The sequence below is a fragment of the Ranitomeya variabilis genome, chromosome 1, assembly GCF_051348905.1.
Source record: "Ranitomeya variabilis isolate aRanVar5 chromosome 1, aRanVar5.hap1, whole genome shotgun sequence".
NCBI classification, from domain to species: Eukaryota; Metazoa; Chordata; class Amphibia; order Anura; family Dendrobatidae; genus Ranitomeya; species Ranitomeya variabilis.
Genome location: NC_135232.1, coordinates 1,058,007,781 through 1,058,033,300, shown reverse-complemented (window position 1 = coordinate 1,058,033,300; position 25,520 = coordinate 1,058,007,781).

Here is a 25,520-nt window from a genome sequence, read left to right as displayed (position 1 = left end):
CCAAATCATACCCACAGCGTTTGGCAAAGGACCAATCCATAAGACTCAAAGCAGCGCCAGAGTCGACATAGGCGTCCGCGGTAATAGATGACAAAGAACAAATCAGGGTCACAGATAGAATAAACTTAGACTGTAAAGTGCTAATTGAAACAGACTTGTCAGGCTTCTTAGTACGCTTAAAGCATGCTGATATAACATGAGTTGAATCACCACAATAGAAGCACAACCCATTTTTTCGTCTAAAATTCTGCCGCTCGCTTCTGGACAGAATTCTATCACATTGCATATTTTCTGGCGTTTTCTCAGTAGACACCGCCAAATGGTGCACAGGTTTGCGCTCCCGCAGACGCCTATCGATCTGAATAGCCATCGTCATGGACTCATTCAGACTCGCAGGCACAGGGAACCCCACCATAACATCCTTAATGGCATCAGAGAGACCTTCTCTGAAAATCGCCGCCAGGGCGCACTCATTCCACTGAGTAAGCACAGACCATTTGCGGAATTTTTGGCAGTATATTTCAGCTTCATCTTGCCCCTGAGACAAGGACATCAAGGCCTTTTCCGCCTGAAGCTCTAAATGAGGTTCCTCATAAAGCAACCCCAAGGCCAGAAAAAACGCATCCACATTGAGCAACGCAGGATCCCCTGGTGCCAATGCAAAAGCCCAGTCTTGAGGGTCGCCCCGGAGCAAGGAAATTACAATCCTGACCTGCTGTGCAGGGTCTCCGGCAGAGCGAGACTTCAGGGACAAAAACAATTTGCAATTATTTTTAAAATTTTGAAAGTGAGATCTATTCCCCGAGAAGAATTCAGGCAAAGGAATTCTAGGCTCAGACATAGGTGCATGAACAACAAAATCTTGCAAATTTTGTACCTTTGTGGCGAGATTATTCAAACCTGTAGCTACACTCTGAAGATCCATTTGAAACAGGTGAACACAGAGCCATTCAAGGATTAGAAGGAGAGAAAGAGAGGAAGGCTGCAGTATAGGCAGACTAGCAAGTGATTCAATTAAGAGCACACTCAGAACTAGAGGAAAAAAAAAAAAAAAATTGTAGCAGACTTCTTTTTTCTCTCCTTTCTCAGCCAGTAATTTAACCCTTTTTTTTGGGCCGGTCAAACTGTCGTGATTCTCAATGGCGAGAGAACATAGCCCAGCATATATGAGAACTAGCTCTTGGAAGATGGAAACTATACTGACCATGAACTAAACCTGCCGCACAACTAGAAGTGGCCGGGTAGCATGCCTACGTTTTTTTATCCCTAGATGCCCAGCGCCAGCCGGAGAACTACCTAATCCTAGCAGAGGAAAAGACAGTCCTGGCTCACCTCTAGAGAAATTTTCCCAAAAGGCAGATAGAGGCCCCCACATATATTGGCGGTGATTTTAGATGAAATGACAAACGTAGTATGAAAATAGGTTTAGCAAAAATCGAGGTCCGCTTACTAAATAGCAAGAAGACAGAAAGGGCACTTTCATGGTCAGCAGAAAACTCTATCAAAACACCATCCAGAAATTACTTTAAGACTCTAGCATTAACTCATAACACCAGAGTGGCAATTTCCGCTCACAAGAGCTTTCCAGACACAGTAACGAAACAGCAGCTGTGAACAGGAACAAAATGCAAAAACACACAAGGACAAAAGTCCAACTTAGCTGGGAGTTGTCTAGTAGCAGGAACATGCACAGAAAGGCTTCTGATTACATTGTTGACCGGCATGAAACTGACAGAGGAGCAAGGTTATATAGCGACTCCCACATCCTGATAGGAGCAGGTGAACAGAGGGGATGATGCACACAAGTACAATTCCACAAGTGGCCACCGGGGGAGCCCAGAATCCAATTTCACAACACTACTGCCCCTATCATCAATGTAAATACATCAAAATCCACACACCAAAATGATTACAGGGTCAAAAAAAATGTAGAAAAATTCATAATTTATTGATTAAAATGACCAAACATGAGGTCAAACACCAAATGAGTACAACAAACAAGAGGGAGATATGCAAATGCTGATAACATGCATTGTGGAATGTTGTATGTGTCCTAACATACCAGGACACTGGGAAATAAGTGAGACCAGACAATTATGAGCTCACATATAGGCAGAGTATAATACACTATGCACACCCCTAGACAAAAGGCCAAGGGTCAACCGCAATTACCACCAAAACATGCCTATACTCAATGTCAGCATATTGCTGGACTAAAGGCAACCGCCACACCTCCATAGCATAACCATAATTACCTGCTAGTAGGCGATGCCTGGCACAAGAAACTCCCAGTGGCCGGTTTCTGCTTACTCAAGGCGGCAACTGCCCCCCTGGTGTTCGTTACTCTGCCACCTCCTTTTCTCCCTGCCTTGTACCAGCACGTGTCCAGGAACGTCACCCAAGCCCTTACCAATGCACTTACTGAGATTGTCCATGTAATGACTGACATGTGGACAAGCGCTTGTGGCTATGGATGATACATTTCCTTGATGGCACACTGGGATAACATTATGGAGGCTGTGGCCGAGTCATAAACTATCACAGAACATGCTCTCCTGACGTCAATGTTAGCTGGTGTCCTCCTACAGCAGTTCCTGCACCCCCTACTGCTCCTCCTCATCCTCCATCTCTGATGTGCTATATCAGAACACGTCGTTCACATCTGTTGGAAACTGGAAGCTCTGAAGCACTGCATCAACAGAATGGCAACAGGCTCTACTGAAGCTAATTTTGTCTAGGAAACAATCTGCACACTGCGGCAGCGTTACTCAGACAGATCTGTGGTATTTGCCTCTAAAATTCCAACCACGTATGGTCATGTGTGATAGTGGGCGTAACCTGGAGGCAGCTGTGAAGCCAGGCAAGCTCACACATGTATCATGTGTTGCACATATGTCCATCTTGGGAGTCTGATTTGTCAGTGCTTCTGTTCAAGGGTACGAGGCATCAGTGCACAATTACGCATGTAGTCTACATGCAAGTGCCTGCTTACCAACTGGTGTGCAACGTCACCACACGCTGGAACTCCACCCTGCACATCCTGGCAAGACTTTGTGAGCAGCAGAGGCCAATGGTTAAGTATCAGCTTCAACATGCCTGTCAGTATTCTGGTCAGCCTTCTTACATAATAAATTCTTTTTAAAGTTGGCCTTATATGCAAATTATTTTACAGGAAAAAAAATATTCTTTACATCTTGCTTCCTATAGAGTGCAATTTCTCATCAGTTTGGAATGTTTTATTGTCACACCTTAAAGTGGAGTAAAAGTGTGACACCATTGTTCTAAGCAGCAAACTGGGAGTCAGAGATGCTCCCAGGTGTCTTCCCCATGTTGTTCTCATTTCATTCATCACTTTTTCCATCCATTTGAATTTTTTCTTTGCCCCTGATACCTCTGGTTTTTTTGTTTTTTAACCATTTTACTGCCCTTTACAATTCAGGAAAATGATGACCAGTGACCCTACTGAACTGAATTACAAAAAAGAGGGATTTTTTTGTGAATTATAATCTTTGTAATATTCGAGTAGAATTGACTTTCAAATATTTACTAATTTCTGATATGCATATAAATATGCTTGTATTTGCGCAAGTTGGGGCTGGCCAATTTCGGCCCAGACACAAGTCCTGCACACAAGCCCTTCAGTGTCAGTAACTGTCCCTGATAAACACTTTGATACAAACTGTATCCATATTTGTTGCTACTTATACACAAAGTACAACATATTTTCTTTATTTTTCTTGTTTTAGAACCACTGTTAATTTAATTGTTCATTTACCTTGTAATTTCTGAACTTATACAAGTCACTGTATATCCTATATGTTTGTTTGATGGCCACTCTTTAGCATGTATTCTTGAGCAAATTTCTATCCAAAAGCCTTATAAATCTCACCCTGCTTGCAGTACGTATAAAGATTGTATACTGCTTGTGACAGAAGGGATCTGCTTAAAATTTCATTAGACTTACTGTGTTCACCCTGAAGGTGATACAAGTTTCCATTTTTTTGCCTTTTTTGCATGTTTGAAAAGCCCTGCAGTACCATGTAAAATTCAGGAGCTCTTTAATATGCATAAACTGGAGCCTCCTGGCTTGTTCTAACCTCTGTTTTGTACATACTGATCCAAAGAAGCTTGAAACGTTCATGATACACCCAAGCCAATATGTCGGGAAAGTCTTTTAGTTTGAATTGATAAGTTTCCTTTCTAATTTTCTTTTTTAATTTGCTTTTTAAATAAATGTTTAATTGGATAATTGGTTTAATTGGATGAATCTTTGCAATTATATAGCTATAGTTCAATATTCTTGTACTTTCAATGGCAACAAAAATTACCTACATTAATAATATACATAAAACTTCACCTTAGGTGTCAAGCTAATGGCGCTTTTTATTTTTATTTTTTTGCATGCTGAAATATTATATTTGTGTCTAAATTACACCAATATGATGTACATGAAAAGTGTTGTGCTTTTATAATAAGTTTGAGTTTGATGAAAGCAATACAAGAATTCATCAATGTATTATGCAACTTGAAGTCAGGATCCAAGGGGTAACATTTCTCCTTGCTGAGAGTGACATGTCAAGTCTGCCATGTCAAGGTGAGGATACTTTTAATTCTTACAATGCTCCTCTAGGTAAATAAATGTTCAAATTGTCTCATCAGAGAGAAAGAGTACTAGAACTCTAGTGCCACTTATTGGCAGTAGCAATCCTAAAAGTCAATATCGATCCTCCAACAAGCCTTGCCACATGACTTAGGATAAAAGTCAAACAATAATCTCAATTTGCAGACACTGTGTTTTAGGGAACTGCTTCTCATCAGTGCAACGTGTGAGATCTGGTTTGGCTAGGTGAGAGGCGTCAACTTGAAACCAAAATTATTGGCAGTGGCATAGTTATTGGTTTTAGTTTGTGACATTTATTAGTGACTTTGGTGTGAACAAAATTTTTATTTGGCAATTCTCTCAATAGAGCTTAAAAACAGCTGAAAAAATACTTGAGAATAATGTATTATAAAATCTATTTATTCACACTGAACAGTTTCAACATTTCCTTATACAATTTGACAATTTGAATTAGCAATGACAAACCGAGACTATCTCCAATTTTCAATCTGCTTCAGCACTGCAGTAGTACAACACAATCAGATAAAAATGTTCGACCCTCATGTAGAATGAGCTGTGTGGTCAGGCCTTCTTTCCCTATACTGTACAATAGTGCTCCTTGGCTGGTCCCCACCTGTTCTACTGGCTTCGATAGCCCTCCGCATTGGCTGCACTACATCATGTGATGTGATAGCTACAGGGGAATATAGGGAAGCTAACATGGCTGCACCTAACATCATTGGCCCACTTTCTGAATCTTTAGTAGTTTGTGAAATTGTAGTGAGTATTTTTTTTTACAATCCTTCAAATTGAATCGCAGAGTGTTCAAGTCAAATTTCCTGAAACGTTCAGATTCCCAAGAATCTAAAGTTGTTCCTCAGTGGATCATTTTATTCATCTCTAGTTTTAACTGCTTCTTTTCATGCCACTGCATTCAATTACTAATGCAAGGTATTGTTTTCCCTTAGGCTGTGAAAAGGTTCCTCCTGGAATCACGATTTTGGGTCTCCGCTTCTCAACTTGCTCATCCACACATCAAGCACTGAAGATGATGATGTTCACACAGCATCAGTTGTCTAGCTCTGCTTGTTGAACATCACCTATATCATAATTGCTATTGACTAATGAGTTTGATAGAGAGAGAGGAGCTCACTTTATCTGCTATCATCACTCCAAGAATTGAGTGCAGGGGCCAATTTTTTTTTTTTTTTAGAAACCACAGTTCTGATTATGGTGGCCAACTGGTCTATCATAAAAATCTGCCTATTAGGCAGTCCCATGGCAGAGCATTTGGCTGTTAGTTTTACACTAACCAGCCATAATATTTGGATTTTCAAAATTGCTACTTTTCCTACATTCTGTAAAATTGTATAAAAAGTCAAACAATTTTAATGTACCCCAAGTGGTGTTAAAAGTCATAATACATGTAGAATAAAAATACATTATTTTAGTTAGAAAATGTGCTAAAATGTAACAAAAAATAAACAAACTTGATATAATAGTACCTTTATTGACGCTTATAATGACTTTAGCAAGTTGTGCTATGTTATCAATAAAAAAAAATACCGGAATTACTATTTTTTTCCCATCACCAACCAAAAAATAATTAATAAGAATTATTCAATACATTATATTTACTTTAAAATGATTAAAACAAGACCTCATAAGCTTTTATCGCCATATAGCAATAGAAATTAAAAATGTATCTTTAGGAAGGAGATGATGAGAAAAATAGAAAAAACTTTAGCCTGAAGGCCCAAATAGGATGGTTCTCAAGGGGTTAATTATCCCCTGCATGGGACTTTTGTAATAAGTTATTTACAAAAAATAAAGAAATGCCATTTAAAGCAAACTAAAGTTTTAATTAAACGGTTATTCCCAAGATCACAATATAATTCAATTAAGCTGTCCAGATGACAGTCTTTTCACATGTACCAAGTGTCCATGTGGAAAAAAAATCACATGCTGTATTCTCTTCTGAGTATTGGAAGATACCTTCCTATTCAAGTTTATGGGTGTTACACAGATATATTTCCATTATAAACATAGGAAGCAAATGTTATCATAGGAATGTGATCATGAACATTTTGCATGAACATGTCATGTATGTCACATAAATGTTGATGTATATAAACAGATGTTCCACAAGTGTCACATTTATGGAAAATTCGGATATACAGGTGCAACATTGAAGGCATAAGGATGACAATACGTTTGACAATCGTCCAAGTTTTCTTGATGACAATTGGACATCTTTTCATATGCTTGTCTGACCCCCGCCATAACTTGACTAGTTTGAGCAACCATTGTGATCGACTTATGAGGAATATCAAACCGTTTTAATGCTGTTGGAGTGAACCAGGTATAAAAGGTTCTCATCCCAGTGCAACATCCTCCAGTTTAAACGGTGGTTGAATCTGGTGACTTATTACAATTAGTTGAATTTGATGAATTATTACAATTCCACTTGCTCTGTAAATGGTGTGTGCCCTCTTACCTTTTGGGTTCCTGAGTGGCTGCACATGTTGCATCAATGGTATGTCCACACGAGAGTATAATGATTGACAAATAGGATCATGCTCCTAACTTGCAATGCCGAATATCTTTAAAATATTCAGCACATTACTTAAAAAAAATAATTTACATCTAATTTTTTGTGAAAATATTTAAGTTAAGTCTTATATGCACTATGCAAATTAAATACATTGCCTTCAACAACAACATTTAAATTTCAAGATCACAGTAGAAACAATTTTCAGAGAAGAGGTAAAGTCTGATTAATTATTCAAAATGGGCAGCACACATGGAGAGATGATAACTGCTTGCAGTGTCATTTTGCTTCAGGCATGAGAAAAATAATCCGCAGATGTTTATTGACTGTAGGCTGGTAATTCTAGGTTACAGAGCATTGAGAATGTTGGGCTAATTCAATCAGCTTGATTTGCATTTTGAATAAACACCTGGGGAATGCAAGTAAGTAAAAAGGTATGTAGTAGAAAAGGTTATTATACAATCACTAGCTGTGCAGCTTCTGTTCACTTACAATTTATTTTGACATTGCCCTTAGGATAGTCTTAAATCCATATTATTTCTTCCAAGTTGTGCGCATAGAAGTTGTATGCGACTATAGAAAAATCATGTGTACTTCTTCAATTCTGACCATGAACTATTTGTAGTAGATGTCTTGTAAGATAAAAAATAAGTAAAAGAAAAAAAAATGTTGTGGTGTCAAGATGAAGGATAAGAAAGTGTAGAAAAACCATGAACAATTTTTAAAAGACAGCAACATGTTTCAAAATGTAGGCCTATCAAAAATGCATTGCTGCCCTTTTCCAGACCGATAGATCTCAATTGCTTTGTTTCTCAATTGTTCAGGAATTGCTTTTCAATGCAGCATGATCTGTAGCTTTGAAGGAACTTTTGGTCTACTTCACATTGTCAGGCAGGTCCTATTTAAGTGATTTCTTGATTGAGAACAGGTGTGGCAGGTTGTAGCTAGTGAATTATAACTCAGCTTCCCAAAGATGTGATAAACTACAATTAATTAATAAAAACCTTCATTTAAAAACTGTATTTTCTGTTTACTTGTGTTTTCTTTGTCTAATATTTAAATTTGTTTGGTTATCTGAGACATTTAAGTGTGACATAGTAAATATAGGAAAACTGACTGAACAGCAATCTAGTCTGAACTGGTGCATAACCAAAAAAAGTCTTACATAGCAAATAGATAATGGCTGCACTCAATTTTACTGTGCTAAAGCAAGGAAATGTGTGATACATGAAATGTGAATAGCATAATGGCTTGTGACATCTATGAAAAACCACATGAGATGCTTAGCACAAGATTTGGCCAAAAATTGTGAGCCCATCCACCAAACGTCAAGGTGATCTCAGATCATGTATCGCACATTTCCTTGCTTTAGCACAGTAAAATTGAGTGCAGCCAATCTATTTGCTATTTAAGTGTGACAAACATGCAAATGAATAGGAAATCAAGAAGGGGCAAACACTTTTTAACACAAAGGTGTATACAGTATTAAGCTTTATACAATGTCAAAGGGTGAGAGCTGGCCAGTTCAATTGGACTGCTAGATCCACAAGTATCCCCAGTACACTGCTAATAGTGCATAAAAATGTTAATATAGAGATTAGGTAAATTACATACTTTAAAAATAAAAAGCCATATTTTCCATGATGCTATAAATGCGTATGTGAATGGATTGGAGTGATCTGTAAGTGAAGTTGGACGGAAATTTGTAATGTTATTTTTAACTCTAATTGCAATTTTTTTCATGAAATCATTAAAACAAATTAGCATAATCAAAGATATGCCAGCACATTTAATTAAAGATCATAAATAATTGATAGAATTCTATGCTGCTCACTGTGGTAAATTAAAATTTGACAGTGTGATTTGAAGAAATTTGGAAACAAAGACTCTCGAAAGAATGCTCTAAGGTATCCAACTAATAAAAAAGTACCTAATGGGCTTTTTCTTATTTCATTGTTACAGGTTTTATTAAACTTCTTTTTAATGCCATATCACACAAAAGATGCAATCTGCACATCACATTTATGCATTTTTAGCATATTTACTTTTTTTATTTCACAAGCATAATACGTAAATTAAATAGTTTTCATTGAGGCCTTATCACATTAGATGATGCCTTTGCTTTTATTTTATTTTATTCCCTTGATCAAGCCATGTTAAATCTATCATATGGTTCTAGAGATGTTTAGTGCTAATTTAGGGATAATTTTTTTGCTCTTTACTAAGGGGGTGTTGCTCATAGAATTCTCTGGGGGCATGTCTTTAGGCTGCCCTGCATTATTACCCTGTGAGCAACACCCGCTTGGTAAATTTCACTCAAACTGGCATTAAATAGAAAGACCCATATCTCTTGAACAGTATGGTAAATTTAGAAAATACAACCAAACAAACCAAAACACGCCCCAACACTCCCCTCCCAAAAAATGGCATACTTAAAGGAGCAGCAGAAAACAAAATAAGAGTAAAACCTAGTAAATGTAAGCTTCCTTTTAAAGGAACAATGTTGTTAAGAAGTAATCATCTTGGCATAGTTGGAGATTGAGGTGGTATACAACTCTGGGACTGAATGAAGATTGACCTTAATCTGATGTGTTCTATTCAATTGTACCTTATAATCTAACTGTATATAGAGAAATCAAGTGTCTATTGTCTCAGTTGGGGCATTATGCTTTATCCATATTGTTACATTATGTGCCATTTACACACATTGGTTAAATGGATGGTTTGATGATGAACATCATTGTAAGCGGGGGAGGACACGGATAGTGATGGGCCCCTGTGCAGGATTTGTGTCTGTGCCCCTTACCATCAAGTTCCACTCACGTACACACGTGCACATTTACATGTATATTCGCATTAGGCACAGTATAATAAAAATCATACATGCCCATTTACACATTACATATGCAAGCACATAGTAAACACAGACACAAAAAGATATATAAAATATGTACATACACAATGATAATTTTGTGATCCACTCATCCGCATCACTAAACAATGTTTTTGGTTCATTCATCCATAGTTGTAACAGCCATATCTTTTATTTATGTATGTTTGACTATATAAGAAGAACCTGTAATTTTGTTAACTGTCACTTTGCCAAACAGGTATATAAAAGTGATACAATGATGTTTAAGAGAATCTGTCATCAGGATTTTATACCCCAAACAAATGGCATGTATAGTAAGGTGCTTTATTGCTGATTAAATCCTCATCCATATTTGACATTGTATGCTAATGAGCTGACTGTGCACATCCAGGTCTCCTGCTTCACTACCTTTTCTCCGCCTGTGCCTGCCTTTTGTCTGTGACTGACAGGTCACTGAAATATGAGTGACACAGAGAGAGGAGTCAGGCACCTGGAACAGAGAGAAAAGCATGAGTACTGTAAGTGCAGAGCCAGCCCACTACACTTGTGGATCTTTAGCATGCAAATTCAACTATAGATTTCTCTAAAGCAGCAAAAATGATTTCTGCAAGAAAGGGAAAGATTTACTACTACTACTACTACTACTACTACTACTACTACTACTACTAATAATAATTATAATCTTTATTTATATAGTACCAACGTATTCTGCAGCACTTTACAGTTTTTACAGTTCATACAGAAGTCCAATGTTAAAAATAATACAATAATTAAAGCAAAATAAGACGCCCCTGCTCGTGAGAGCTTACAATCTACAATGAGGTGGGGGGGAGACAAAGTACAGGAGCTTATTTACAATGATGGTCCAGCCATCTTGAGGGAGTGGGGGATAGATAAAGGCGGCATGAGCTGGTCATCAGCCAGTAGTTATGGTGCTATTGGGAGCGCTAGAGTTTGATGAAGGTTTATTCTCAGAGAGTGAATGGGCTATGCACACACACATGCACACAAAAGGACTTTGATTAGGGAACATTATAGGCCGCCCTAGCATTACCCCTTCACAACCTTACCTGTGCCTTCAGGTCCAACTCCTTCGGACTCCCTTTCCTGTTCTGGAAGATCCTCTCCAGATGAGTCAGGAGAAACTGAGACACAGTCCAAGTAAACTTCAACAATAACATCTTTACTGATTCCGTTACACAGCACATCAATAGACTTGACATTCTTGACAACTGGTTTCACAGAACAACATTCCTTTTCTTTCCCTGCACTTCTCTCGTGATCACAGAGCACAGGCCCGGGTTGGACCGTCCCTAACAGTCCCTCTGCATTTCCTCCATGCAGCTCTGCTACGGGAATGCTTCCCTCGGTCTGTTTCCCCCAGACACAAGATCATTAGTCTCTGAAGTATAAAGCCACTGAAAGAGAGTACTGCCCTTCTGTTCTGCCTTCTGCCTTTGCACCACTACTTTACTGTTTGTGCTCACTGCTTCCATGGGGACCCTTAACTTTTTGCACCGGTTTTAAGGGTTTCTGCTCAGACCATGAGTTGTCACATTTTGAGTCTTCAACTGTTCTAACCCGCTGATTATCCGTACTGTAGCTGGGGATGACTGAGGTGCTATTCCCTTCACGTTGCGTGACTGCTGTCTTGTCCTGGGCCTATAGCCCATGTGGACGGTTTGGGCGTTCTTAGCCCTCTGACCCTTTAAAGGAAATGTCTCTAGTTTACCAAACAGCAGCCCCTCCTATCGTTAACTATTTACTCTCCTAGGCACTAGGTGAGAGCTATATACAAGATTGTTCCCATCTAGTGGCCAACAGGTGCACTACACTTTCCCTAATACAAATGCAATACATAATACATAGTTACAAGACATGGTAATACACTAAGAGTGTAGCAGTACCATGAAAGTAGGCGATAATACATGTACCCATGTAGCAATACCAATATACATAATAAGAAATGTACATCAGGCAGGATCAGGACCTGTTAAGGATGAAAAATAGAAGATAACATAATCCTTTATCCTCTTACATTCCCCTTTTCTTTGAATTTAGTCATCCCCGACCAAACATCCATAATACTATAAATTTATTTACACAAAATACTCCACACAGGGAGTCAACACTGGGAGAAAGAATAAATGAGCCCAATGTGGGCTAAGTTCAAATAACGGCACACCAAAGTCCGTGCTCTCAATGTGCAAACCTGGCTTACAGTCCTCCAGGTTATGTCCTTAATATCCAGTAAACATATACACAATATGCGGCCTGTGTCCATGAGACTACAGTCCTTGAAGTAAAGGTCCCCCTTTTTTAAGGAAAGCATGGACCACAGAACATAGCACTGACACAATTTACAGTCTCTTGCATGTTCCTGCTTTCCAGCAGAGGGGAACACCAGGTGCAACAAAAAATAGACAAAAAAAACAGTTCACTTCAGGCCGTCCGGCCGCATTACACCCACCTCTTGGGATGTTTCAGGGCTCCATCACATCAGGGACTCAGAACAGTCTCATCTCTTCTTTTGGGGATGCAGAATGGTCCCATCTTTTAAGGTCTAACGTGCACAACTCTTTACTTGGCAAAAGACAGAATCAGCAGCATGTACAGTGGGGCAAAAAAGTATTTAGTCAGTCAGCAATAGTGCAAGTTCCACCACTTAAAAAGATGAGAGGCGTCTGTAATTTACATCATAGGTAGACCTCAACTATGGGAGACAAACTGAGAAAAAAAAATCCAGAAAATCACATTGTCTGTTTTTTTATCATTTTATTTGCATATTCTGGTGGAAAATAAGTATTTGGTCAGAAACAAAATTTCATCTCAATACTTTGTAATATATCCTTTGTTGGCAATGACAGAGGTCAAACGTTTTCTGTAAGTCTTCACAAGGTTGCCACACACTGTTGTTGGTATGTTGGCCCATTCCTCCATGCAGATCTCCTCTAGAGCAGTGATGTTTTTGGCTTTTCGCTTGGCAACACGGACTTTCAACTCCCTCCAAAGGTTTTCTATAGGGTTGAGATCTGGAGACTGGCTAGGCCACTCCAGGACCTTGAAATGCTTCTTACGAAGCCACTCCTTCGTTGCCCTGGTGGTGTGCTTTGGATCATTGTCATGTTGAAAGACCCAGCCGCGTTTCATCTTCAATGCCCTTGCTGATGGAAGGAGGTTTGCACTCAAAATCTCACGATACATGGCCCCATTCATTCTTTCATGTACCCGGATCAGTCGTCCTGGCCCCTTTGCAGAGAAACAGCCCCAAAGCATGATGTTTCCACCACCATGCTTTACAGTAGGTATGGTGTTTGATGGATGCAACTCAGTATTCTTTTTCCTCCAAACACGACAAGTTGTGTTTCTACCAAACAGTTCCAGTTTGGTTTCATCAGACCATAGGACATTCTCCCAAAACTCCTCTGGATCATCCAAATGCTCTCTAGCATACTTCAGACGGGCCCGGACATGTACTGGCTTAAGCAGTGGGACACGTCTGGCACTGCAGGATCTGAGTCCATGGTGGCGTAGTGTGTTACTTATGGTAGGCCTTGTTACATTGGTCCCAGCTCTCTGCAGTTCATTCACTAGGTCCCCCCGCGTGGTTCTGGGATTTTTGCTCACCGTTCTTGTGATCATTCTGACCCCACGGGGTGGGATTTTGCGTGGAGCCCCAGATCGAGGGAGATTATCAGTGGTCTTGAATGTCTTCCATTTTCTAATTATTGCTCCCACTGTTGATTTCTTCACTCCAAGCTGGTTGGCTATTGCAGATTCAGTCTTTCCAGCCTGGTGCAGGGCTACAATTTTGTTTCTGGTGTCCTTTGACAGCTCTTTGGTCTTCACCATAGTGGAGTTTGGAGTCAGACTGTTTGAGGGTGTGCACAGGTGTCTTTTTATACTGATAACAAGTTTAAACAGGTGCCATTACTACAGGTAATGAGTGGAGGAAAGAGGAGACTCTTAAAGAAGAAGTTACAGGTCTGTGAGAGCCAGAAATCTTGATTGTTTGTTTCTGACCAAATACTTATTTTCCACCAGAATATGCAAATAAAATGATAAAAAAACAGACAATGTGATTTTTTGCAATTTTTTTTTCTCAGTTTGTCTCCCATAGTTGAGGTCTACCTATGATGTAAATTACAGACGCCTCTCATCTTTTTAAGTGGTGGAACTTGCACTATTGCTGACTGACTAAATACTTTTTTGCCCCACTGTATCTTGTGCTGCTGCATTAATCGCTGAGTCCCTTGTCCGGTATTGGGCTGAAGACGACCCTACAGCCGCTGGAGTCATGGGTGGCCATGGAGTAGTGGAGGACTGATCAGTGCTGCTATATAAGCCTAAACAAAAATGTATCTGTATTAAATTGCTCACCTATAAATTATTCCTTAATTATGTTCTGGAGTATATTTAGTTGGTATATAACCCTCATAAAACTTGTTAAAAATTTTAGGCTGTATGCACACATTGCAGATTTGGTGTGGTTTTGGCGAGTTTTTTCCAGGGCAGATTTGTGATAAAACCTCAATCAAAACCTGACGCCATCAAAGTAAATGTGAAACATAAAGTGTAATGCACACTTAAGTATTTTTGACTTGCAGATTTGAGGCAGAAAATAATCTGCAGCATTCCAATTCTCTGTGTTTTTGCCCTGCATTTTTCACCATAGACTTCACTTCAAATACACCTAAAACACAGATGAAAAAGCATAAAAATATACAAAAAACACACATTTTTTGCTGGTGTTTTTCTTCCAAAAGATGCAGAAATGGTGCAGAAATTTTACTCAACGTGTGCACATTCCATTATCTGTATTATATTGCTCAACCATGGACTATTCCGTCGTCTGGAGTACATTTCCTTGGCATATAACCTTCAAAAGTGTATAGCCTTTATGAGTAGTGTTGAGTGATACCTTCCGATACTTGAAAGTATCGGTATCGGATAGTATCGGCCGATACCCGAAAAATATCGGATATCGCCGATACCGATAACCGATACCAATACAAGTTAATGGGACACAAGTATCAGAAGCTATCCTGGATGGTTCCCAGGGTCTGAAGGAGAGGAAACTCTCCTTCAGGCCCTGGGATCCATATTCATGTAAAAAATAAAGAATTAAAATAAAAAATATGGATATACTCACCCGTCCGGCGGCCCCTGGACCTTACCGATTGTAACCGGCAGCCTCCATTCCTAAGAATGAGGAGTTTAGGACCTGCGATGATGTCGCGGCTTGTGATTGGTCGCGTGAGCGGTCACATGAGCGGCACGCAACCAATCACAAGCCGTGACGTCATCGAGGGTCCTAAACTCCTCATTCTTAGGAACGGAGGCTGCCGGTTACAATCGGTAAGGTCCAGGGGCCGCCGGACGGGTGAGTATATCCATATTTTTTATTTTAATTCTTTATTTTTTACATGAATATGGATCCCAGGGCCTGAAGGAGAGTCTCCTTTCCTCCAGACCCTGGGAACCATACACTGGGAACTTCCGATTCCGATTTCCGATACCACAAAAATATCGGAACTCGGTATTGGAATTCCGATACCGCAAGTATCGGCCGATACCCGATACTTGTGGTATCGGAATGCTCAACACAATTTATGAGTCTATACATGACAATTTCAACAGAATATGTATGAGGCCCTCCTTTATGTCTATTATAGGGTGTAGCTGAGTCCCTCTGAGTCCCTAATTCTTGGCAGTTCTTGCTTCCATCATAAATTAAATGGAAATGTTCTATTTTTTAATAAAAAAAATAATTTTGGTTTACTTAAATTATATATTTGTGTAATCCTTTTTAAATTTGACCTTATATACAAGTCATTATACAGGAAAAAGTGTTTCTTAACATTCTTTTTCCTGCAAAATGCAATTTGTTGTCAATTTGAAAAGTTTTATTGACACAGTGGAGTAAAAGTCTGACACCATTGTTCTCATCAGGCAGTCAGAGTTACTTCCATACAGTTACTTTACATACAGTAAACCATCTCATATCTGTTATATTTTTACATATTCCTCACTAATAATGTTAGTAGTTGTGTGTGCAAAATTTGGGAGATCTAGGTGCTAAAATCATTTGGATTGAGAGTACAAAAAAGATATTAAAACCCCATGTGTTTTTCATTAAATACTTTATTCATAATGTTTGTGTGTTTATTTAACCCTATATTACTATTGGATTAATAATGGGTAGGTGTCTTATTGACACCTCTCCATTATTAACCAGGCTTAATGTCACCTTACATTAGCAAGGTGACATTAACCCCTTATTACCCCATATCCCACTGCTACTCCGGAGTGGGAAGAGAATGGCTAAGTGCCAGAATAGGTGTATCTTACAGATATACCTTTTCTGGGGTGACTGGGGAAGATGTTTCTAGCCAGGGGTGTCCTATAACCATGGTCCCTCTCTAGGCTATTAATATCTGCACTCAGTCACTGGCTTTTCCACTCTGGCGGAGAAAATTGGGTGGGAGCCCACGCCAGTTTTTTCCCGTGATTTAACCCTTTATTTTAACACCTAGAGCTCCCAAATTTTACACACAGACTCTTCTAATATTACACAGGTCAACAAAAAAAATTTTTTTTTCTGGTGTCCAAAATATTTTAATGAATTTGGGGTATTTTTGGGGTGCTGATTCTGAATATGCTATCAGTTTTGCCAGATTGGCTCAAGTTTTTGACATTTTTGGTATCTTATTTATAGCACTTGTTGGTAAATGCGACGCATCATCTCATTAATTTCTTTGGATTAGTACTTGAACTGAGCAGTTCTCAATATAGTTTTGTGTTAATTAGTGTTCTAAAAGTTTGTTCATAGCTTGATTTTTGCACTAACTTTATGTTGTTGTCTGTTTTCCAGTGAAAAGCATGAACTCATCAAGAAGAAGTTGTCTTAACGATCCAGACTCATTCTGTTACTTTTGTGGTGAATACACACTGCCAAAACATAGAAGAAACATAACAGACTTCGTAAAAAAAGTGTATTTTGCATATTTTGGGGTTATGCTTGGGGACCAAGACAAGTTTTGGGCACCACACATAGTGTGCAAAGCATGTATCGAATTATTACGAAAATGGAGCAAAGGACAAAGAAAAAGCTTCAAATTTGGTGTTCCAATGGTGTGGAGAGAGCCAAAAAATCATCATGATGACTGTTATTTCTGTGCAGTGCAAGTGCAAGGATTCAATAAGCATAAGAAACGAAAATGGGAGTAACATAGAATCTGCAAGAAGGCCTGTCCCTCATTGTGAAGATGTGCCTGTACCTGTGTTTACCATAAATAACAGTCATCATGATGATTTTTTGGCTCTCTCCACACCATTGGAACACCAAATTTGAAGCTTTTTCTTTGTCCTTTGCTCCATTTTCCTAATAATTCGATACATGCTTTGCACACTATGTGTGGTGCCCAAAACTTGTCTTGGTCCCCAAGCATAACCCCAAAATAGGCAAAATACACTTTTTTTACGAAGTCTGTTATGTTTCTTCTATGTTTTGGCAGTGTGTATTCACCACAAATGTAACAGAATGAGTCTGGATCGTTAAGACAACTTCTTCTTGATGAGTTCATGCTTTTCACTGGAAAACAGACAACAACATAAAGTTAGTGCAAAAATCAAGCTATGAACAAACTTTTAGAACACTAATTAACACAAAACTATATTGAGAACTGCTCAGTTCAAGTACTAATCCAAAGAAATTAATGAGATGATGCGTCGCATTTACCAACAAGTGCTATAAATAAGATACCAAAAATCTCAAAAACTTGAGCCAATCTGGCAAAACTGATGACATATTCAGAATCAGCACCCCAAAAATACCCTAAATTCGATGAAATATCTTTGGCACCAAAAATGCTGTTGACCAGTGTTATTAGCGAGGAATATGTAAAAATATAAGGGATATGAAATGGTTTACTGTATGTGAACCATGTTTCATATCCTGTCGGGTTGTTAAGGAGATAGCAAAAGCCGGCAATTGAATTAATGGGTTTTAAGCTATCTAGCTCTGTAATAAATATATACACTCACTGGCCACTTTATTAGGTACACCTGTCCAACTTCTTGTTAACACTTAATTTCTAATCAGCCAATCACATGGCGGCAACTCAGTGCATTTAGGCATGTAGACATGGTCAAGACAATCTCCTGCAGTTCAAACCGAGCATCAGTATGGGGAAGAAAGGTGATTTGAGTGCCTTTGAACGTGGCATGGTTGTTGGTGCCAGAAGGGCTGGTCTGAGTATTTCAGAAACTGCTGATCTACTGGGATTTTCACGCACAACCATCTCTAGGGTTTACAGAGAATTGTCCGAAAAAGAAAAAAAATCCAGTGAGCGGCAGTTCTGTGGGCGGAAATGCCTTGTTGATGCCAGAGGTCAGAGGAGAATGGGCAGACTGGTTCGAGCTGATAGAAAGGCAACAGTGACTCAAATCGCCACCCGTTACAACCAAGGTAGGCCTAAGAGCATCTCTGAACGCACAGTGCGTCGAACTTTGAGGCAGATGGGCTACAGCAGCAGAAGACCACACCGGGTACCACTCCTTTCAGCTAAGAACAGGAAACTGAGGCTACAATTTGTACAAGCTCATCGAAATTGGACAGTAGAAGATTGGAAAAACGTTGCTTGGTCTGATGAGTCTCGATTTCTGCTGCGACATTCGGATGGTAGGGTCAGAATTTGGCGTAAACAACATGAAAGCATGGATCCATCCTGCCTTGTATGGAGCATCTTTGGGATGTGCAGCCGACAAATCTGCGGCAACTGTGTGATGCCATCATGTCAATATGGACCAAAATCTCTGAGGAATGCTTCCAGCACCTTGTTGAATCTATGCCACGAAGAATTGAGGCAGTTCTGAAGGCAAAAGAGGGTCCAACCCGTTACTAGCATGGTGTACCTAATAAAGTGGCCGGTGAGTGTATATATATATATATATATACTGCATATACAGTATGTGTGTGTCAATGACAATAGGCATATATATACCTATTCTATGTGTACACATTTATTTTAGCTATTCTATTCTAACCTGTCAGTGTGATTTTACTGTACACTGCACTGAATTACCGGCTTTTCTATAGAACACCGCTGTGTATTTCTCGCGTCACACGCATGGTCCATATTGTGATATATGTGATGCAGTAACCCCTGTGACAGGTAGGGGGCGCTGCATGATCTCCCCTGTATGCGCTTGGAGGCGTGATGGTGTAGAGAGAAAGTTTGGCAGAATTGTAAATGGCCAATATGTGTGTTGCAGAGGAGGTTACTCTGCACTGTCAATCTGAATGTAAGTTGGTCTGCTGGGACCTGTAGTCCCTCAAGAGCTTGTGTTATGTGTATAGTTCTCATGGGAGATTGGCAGGGCTAGTCATGAGAGATGGGATGGTCAGACTAGCCACACACACACTCCCACCCAGGGGAGTGGTTACCAGTATGTAACGTGACCAGGGTGTGGGTCAGTGTTGGTGGTGAGCTCCCTGTGTGTGGAGCTGAGAGGTGTGTCCGGTAGGTCCTGTGTGGTTCCTGTGTATGGACCTGACCGGTGAAGGTGCTGGATTGTCCTAGGAATGACTAGGGTCCTGTGAGCACCTGAGACCGAGGAACTTGATGTATGGATGGTGCTGGATTGTCCTAGGAATGACTAGGGTCCTGAAAGCACCTGAGACGGATGGTGCTGGATTGTCCTAGGAATGACTAGGGTCCTGCAAGCACCTGAGATGGTCGGTGCTGGATTGTCCTAGGAATGACTAGGGTCCTGCAAGCACCTGAGACCGTGAGACTTGGCTTCGGGTGGCCTGGGTATTGGACGTTCCCGGCTGGGGAAGGACGTCCTGAAGAGTACCCGGACTAGGCCACCAGGCAGGGTCCTGGCTACCTGGGTGTTGGGAGGTCCTGCGATGAGGACCGGATCCCTGAATAGCACGAGGTGAGGACCAGGATCTGCGGAGCCAGGGACAGTTACTGTGTGGGGAAGCTGGAGTCCTTCGGTGAGGTCTGGACTGACTACTGGGTGCCGACCAGGCAAGTTGGGGATCCCCGTTAGGCAGCTTACCCAGAAGAGTGTTAACGGAGTGTGGGGAAGCTGGAGTCCTTCGGTGAGGTCTGGACTGACTACTGTGTATTGACCAGGCAAGTTGGTGATCCCCGTTAGGCAGCTTACCCAGAAGAGGTTAACGGAGTCAGCATGAGGAGCAGGAGCTCCCGTCAGGTACCAAAGAGACTGTTGGTGCCTGTTGTGTTTTATGTGATATAAGTAATGAACTTTGCATAACCTGGTTTATGGCATATTCAATAAACCGCCCGGACTGTTTTGTTAGAAAATTGTGCCTGGCTACATTAATCCTGCGCCAAGTGAGTGTCCCCCAATACACTCAGTAAGAGAAATCTTACATTGTCTTACATGTGGTGGAGAATGCGGGCAACGATCCAGGTGGCACACGTGGAGTTAATTGTTGTGGCAGAGCCACGAAGGTGACAAGCGTCTAGCTGTAACTCGGCGGGGTTACGAAGGTGACAAGCGTCTAGCTGTAACTCGGCGTGGTTACGAAGGTGACAAGCGTCTGCTGTGACTCGGCGGGGTCACGAAGGTGACAAGCGGCAGCAGTGGAGCCGTGCAGAGCCGTGTGGAGAGTAGCCGCGGTTGCAGCGAGAGGTTCCGTAGCAGCCAGAGCTGCAGTGGCAGCAGCGGTGACTTGTGGTTTGCTGCCGGTTATGTGTGATTGCAGCGTGAGCTGTGGCAGTGCCAGCAGGTGCTGGTGAAGAGTCGGAAAGAAAAAAAAAAGGGGACATTTTTTTTTCTGTTTGCAGACTCTTAAAGGGCCAGAGTCACATTAGTGTATTGTGTGAACTGGGGTCTGAGTGCCGTGGGGAAGTCCACAGGGTGTATCCCAGGGAAGGAACTATCCCTAATTGTGAGCGGTGACCCAAACGGAGATGGTTGTCCAAAAGGGGGCGGAGTCCCAAAAAGGGGCGGTAACCCTAACAGGGGTAGTGGCCCAAGAAGGGGTGGAATCCCGAAGGGGGGCTGAATCCCGAACAGGGGTGGTGTCAAAAAGCAGAGCACTTGTCCAAAAAGGGGGCGGAGCCAAAAAAGGGGTGGCAATGAGTGAGGAGCCACGTCTGTGTCCTTTTTGGCTGAATGGAGAGCGTGTGCAGGGGTTGTTAGACCCGGGGAGAGAAGCGTCTTTTCTGAGAACCCTGCCAGGAAGTTCTGTATCACCTGGGGACACTAAATGTCTTCAGGCAGCCACTCTCTCCGTTACTGCAGCTGATGTTTCCACATACCATGAGGTGGTTGTAGTCCCGAGCTGGCCGTGTCCTATGGTTATAGGACAAGATTTGGTGACACTGTGGGACTGGTGGAAAACGGGTGAAGTGTTTGTGGATGTTATGTGGAAGGGTGGTAGTATTAGTGAGAATGCGCCCCCTAGAGTTGACAGTCCTAAGGTGGGCGGGACCAATGAAAATGATAAACGTGCCCAACTTACGGACATGCCACCTGAAGTGTGCCACAATGCGACTGGTAGTGGTCTGGTGGAAAAAATAAGTGGAGCTGACACCCAGACAGAGAGGGACTTGCGGGATCTTCGTACTCTGGGTGGTGACTATGACAGGTCATGGCCAGTAATAGGCGCTGGAGTGGAGTATGACCCTGTGCTAACACACGTACTGACACAGAGAAACGACAGGGCTCCACAGACTGAAGTCATGGTAGCGGGGGCAGCCATTCCAGAAGTTGTGACCTGTTTAGGAAGGGACGGCTGGTTCCTGGATGACAGATCAGGTGGTGGTGACTCCCAATCAGACGGTGACGAAGGCGGTAAAGAGGGCAGTAAGACTGACTCTGGTATAAGGAGAAAAACTTCCTCCCGTCGCCGAAGACATAAAAGAGGCAAAGGGGCTGAACCAGTTGCGCCTTGTGAAGATTTGATGGGAGATACGGAAGACCTGGAGTGTGTGAAGTACTCTGAAGTCCCTGTGAATCAGGACGAAGCTAGGGTTGTCACTACTGAAGCCCTAGAGAGGGTTGAACCTGTTAGTGAGGAGATAGGAAGATCTCTGAAGAGGCAGAGTGTGGGTGAGCAAACTGGCCCATCTGAAATAGAGCTGATTAAAGAGACAGTGAAAGAACATGTCGACCGAGAAAGGGTCTTGAGACAAGAGGCTGAGCACAGGGTGAATGAGCTGGAGAAGGAAGTCTCGGAGCTCAGAGGTCACCTGTTAACCTGGCAAGGTGTGAACAAAGCCTTAAGGAAAGATGTGAAAGGGCTCAGAGAAGCATTAAGTGGTCTTCTACAAGAGAAGAAGATGCTGGTCGAAGACTCACATCTGCTAATGCCCATCTTGACCAGGGGTCTGGAAGAGGGTAAAGCTGAAGAAGAGTGGGCGTTAAGAGCCGAATGAGATAGTCACCCGGTTGTGGCAGATGTCTTGTCGGAAAGGTCGATGGCAAAACAGGGGCCATCCGTTCCTGAAGAAAGTGAGAATCCACTCGTCAAGTGTGTGATAGATGTACCCGAAGAGGCGCAAGATGCATGTACCGGTGAGGGTGTGCATGAAGCCTTCAAAAGGCAGTAGAAGCGTGTAGTGTGCATGGTAAACAGTGGTGAGTGACTTAGGTGGGAGACCTGGTAGAAAAAATGTGGTGACTAAAGGTTTGGTGACACGGACAGACTGTGACTTAAGGGCCAAAGCTCAAGGCCTACGTGTTGACCGCTGGGGGCGGGGTAAACCCAACAAGGGTGTGATTGTGAGTGTTGCTCAAAACCGACTGAGACGGTCTTCTCGACTGGTAGGGCAAGGTAGTGTGCGTGACCTGTCTCGAGATTCCAGGTGTTTCACAGGTGTTCAACCCTACAGGTGTGAACAGAGGGGGGGGATATGTGATATATGTGATGCAGTAACCCCTGTGACAGGTAGGGGGCGCTGCATGATCTCCCCAGTATGCGCTTGGAGGCGTGATGGTGTAGAGAGAAAGTTTGGCAGAATTGTAAATGGCCAATATGTGTGTTGCAGAGGAGGTTACTCTGCACTGTCAATCTGAATGTAAGTTGGTCTGGTGGGACCTGTAGTCCCTCAAGAGTTTGTGTTATGTGTATAGTTCTCATGGGAGATTGGCAGGGCTAGTCATGAGAGATGGGAGGGTCAGACTAGCCACACACACACTCCCACCCAGGGGAGTGGTTACCAGTATGTAACGTGACCAGGGTGTGGGTCAGTGTTGGTGGTGAGCTCCCTGTGTGTGGAGCTGAGAGGTGTGTCCGGTAGGTCCTGTGTGGTTCCTGTGTATGGACCTGACCGGTGAAGGTGCTGGATTGTCCTAGGAATGACTAGGGTCCTGTGAGCACCTGAGACCGAGGAACCTGATGTATGGATGGTGCTGGATTGTCCTAGGAATGACTAGGGTCCTGCAAGCACCTGAGACGGATGGTGCTGGATTGTCCTAGGAATGACTAGGGTCCTGCAAGCACCTGAGATGGTCGGTGCTGGATTGTCCTAGGAATGACTAGGGTCCTGCAAGCACCTGAGACCGTGAGACTTGGCTTCGGGTGGCCTGGGTATTGGACGTTTCCGGCTGGGGAAGGACGTCCTGAAGAGTACCCGGACTAGGCCACCAGGCAGGGTCCTGGCTACCTGGGTGTTGGGAGGTCCTGCGACGAGGACCGGATCCCTGAATAGCACGAGGTGAGGACCGGGATCTGCGGAGCCAGGGACAGTTACTGTGTGGGGAAGCTGGAGTCCTTCGGTGAGGTCTGGACTGACTACTGGGTGCCGACCAGGCAAGTTGGGGATCCCCGTTAGGCAGCTTACCCAGAAGAGTGTTAACGGAGTGTGGGGAAGCTGGAGTCCTTCGGTGAGGTCTGGACTGACTACTGTGTATTGACCAGGCAAGTTGGTGATCCCCGTTAGGCAGCTTACCCAGAAGAGGTTAACGGAGTCGGCATGAGGAGCAGGAGCTCCCGTCAGGTACCAAAGAGACTGTTGGTGCCTGTTGTGTTTTATGTGATATAAGTAATTAACTTTGCATAACCCGGTTTATGGCATATTCAATAAACCGCCCGGACTGTTTTGTTAGAAAATTGTGCCTGGCTACATTAATCCTGCGCCAAGTGAGTGTCCCCCAATACACTCAGTAAGAGAAATCTTACATTGTCTTACAATATGTAATCTGTATTTTTCTCACCTCCATAGACTTTCATTGGCGGAATTTTTGCGCAATACGCTGACAAATGCAGCATGCTGCGATTTTCTCAGCCCATAAAATACGGCCAAGAAATATACGGCTGATGGGAGCTGCCCCATAGAGAAACATTGCTCCATGTGCAGTGCGTTGTTTTGCATCTCTCCCTCGTCCGAATTCCTCTCTAGTGTGATGCCGGCCTTAGGAATTGCTTGAGCAAATGAGCACCCAAGCATTTTAGTGCTCGCTCAGCTCTACTGAGCAATTTATATTGGGGATTCCATCTAAATCTCAGAGTGACGTAATTAAGATGAAAACCCTGAGGGATGCATTCATTGTAACGAGGCAGCATAGTTACTCTGGGCTCCATCTTGCCTCTGATTAGCGCTTTCCATCTTTTCAGAAGTGTACATACAAAAAGGTGGTCGACCGTGCTTTTATGCATGCCTAAAATGATGGACCGCGCTGGATCATAAGCGGTCAGATGGCGTCCACAGTGCCTCCATCGACCTGATGAAAATTTCATAGATTTACATGAAAACCTCAGTGTAAGTGCTCAGTGCAAAGCACAGAACAAACGTGAGCTTAGCCATACTGCATTCTTTGGGAGGCAGAAGGAAAAAAATTCAACAGCAGGTGAAGAATTGGTTTTAATTATTTTTTTACGCCATTCCTCATGCGGTATAAGTGATTATGTGACTTTATTGTTAGGGTCGATCCAATTATAGCTATACCAAATTTATAGCTTTTTTTGTGTTTGACTGCTGTCACACACTAAAAGATGCTTTTTTGGCAAAAACTAGTTTTGACATCGCCATATTTTGTGAGCTCTAATTTTTCCATATTTCTGTCATGTGAAAACTTGTTTTTGGGGGACGAGTTGATGTTTCTATTGGTAACATTTTCGCACACATGACATTTTTTGATCGCTTTGTATTCCGATTTTTGGGAGGCAGAATGAACAAACACCAGCAATTTAGGAATAAGGTGTTTTTTTGTTTTATTTTTTTATGCCATTCTGTGTGTGGAAAAATTGATAATGCAGCTTTATTCTTTGAGTCAGTAAGATAACAGTGATACCACATTTATATATTTTTTTGTGTTTTGATGCTTTTATGACATAAAAACTATTTTATAGAAAAAATCATTTTTGCATCACTTTATTCGAGAGCTATAACTTTTGTGTTTTTCTGCTGGTGGAGCTGTATGTCAACTTGTCTTTTGCGGGACAAGATGATGTTTTCAGTAACACCATATTTATGTACATTATTTTTTCTAATCACATTTTATTCCAGTTT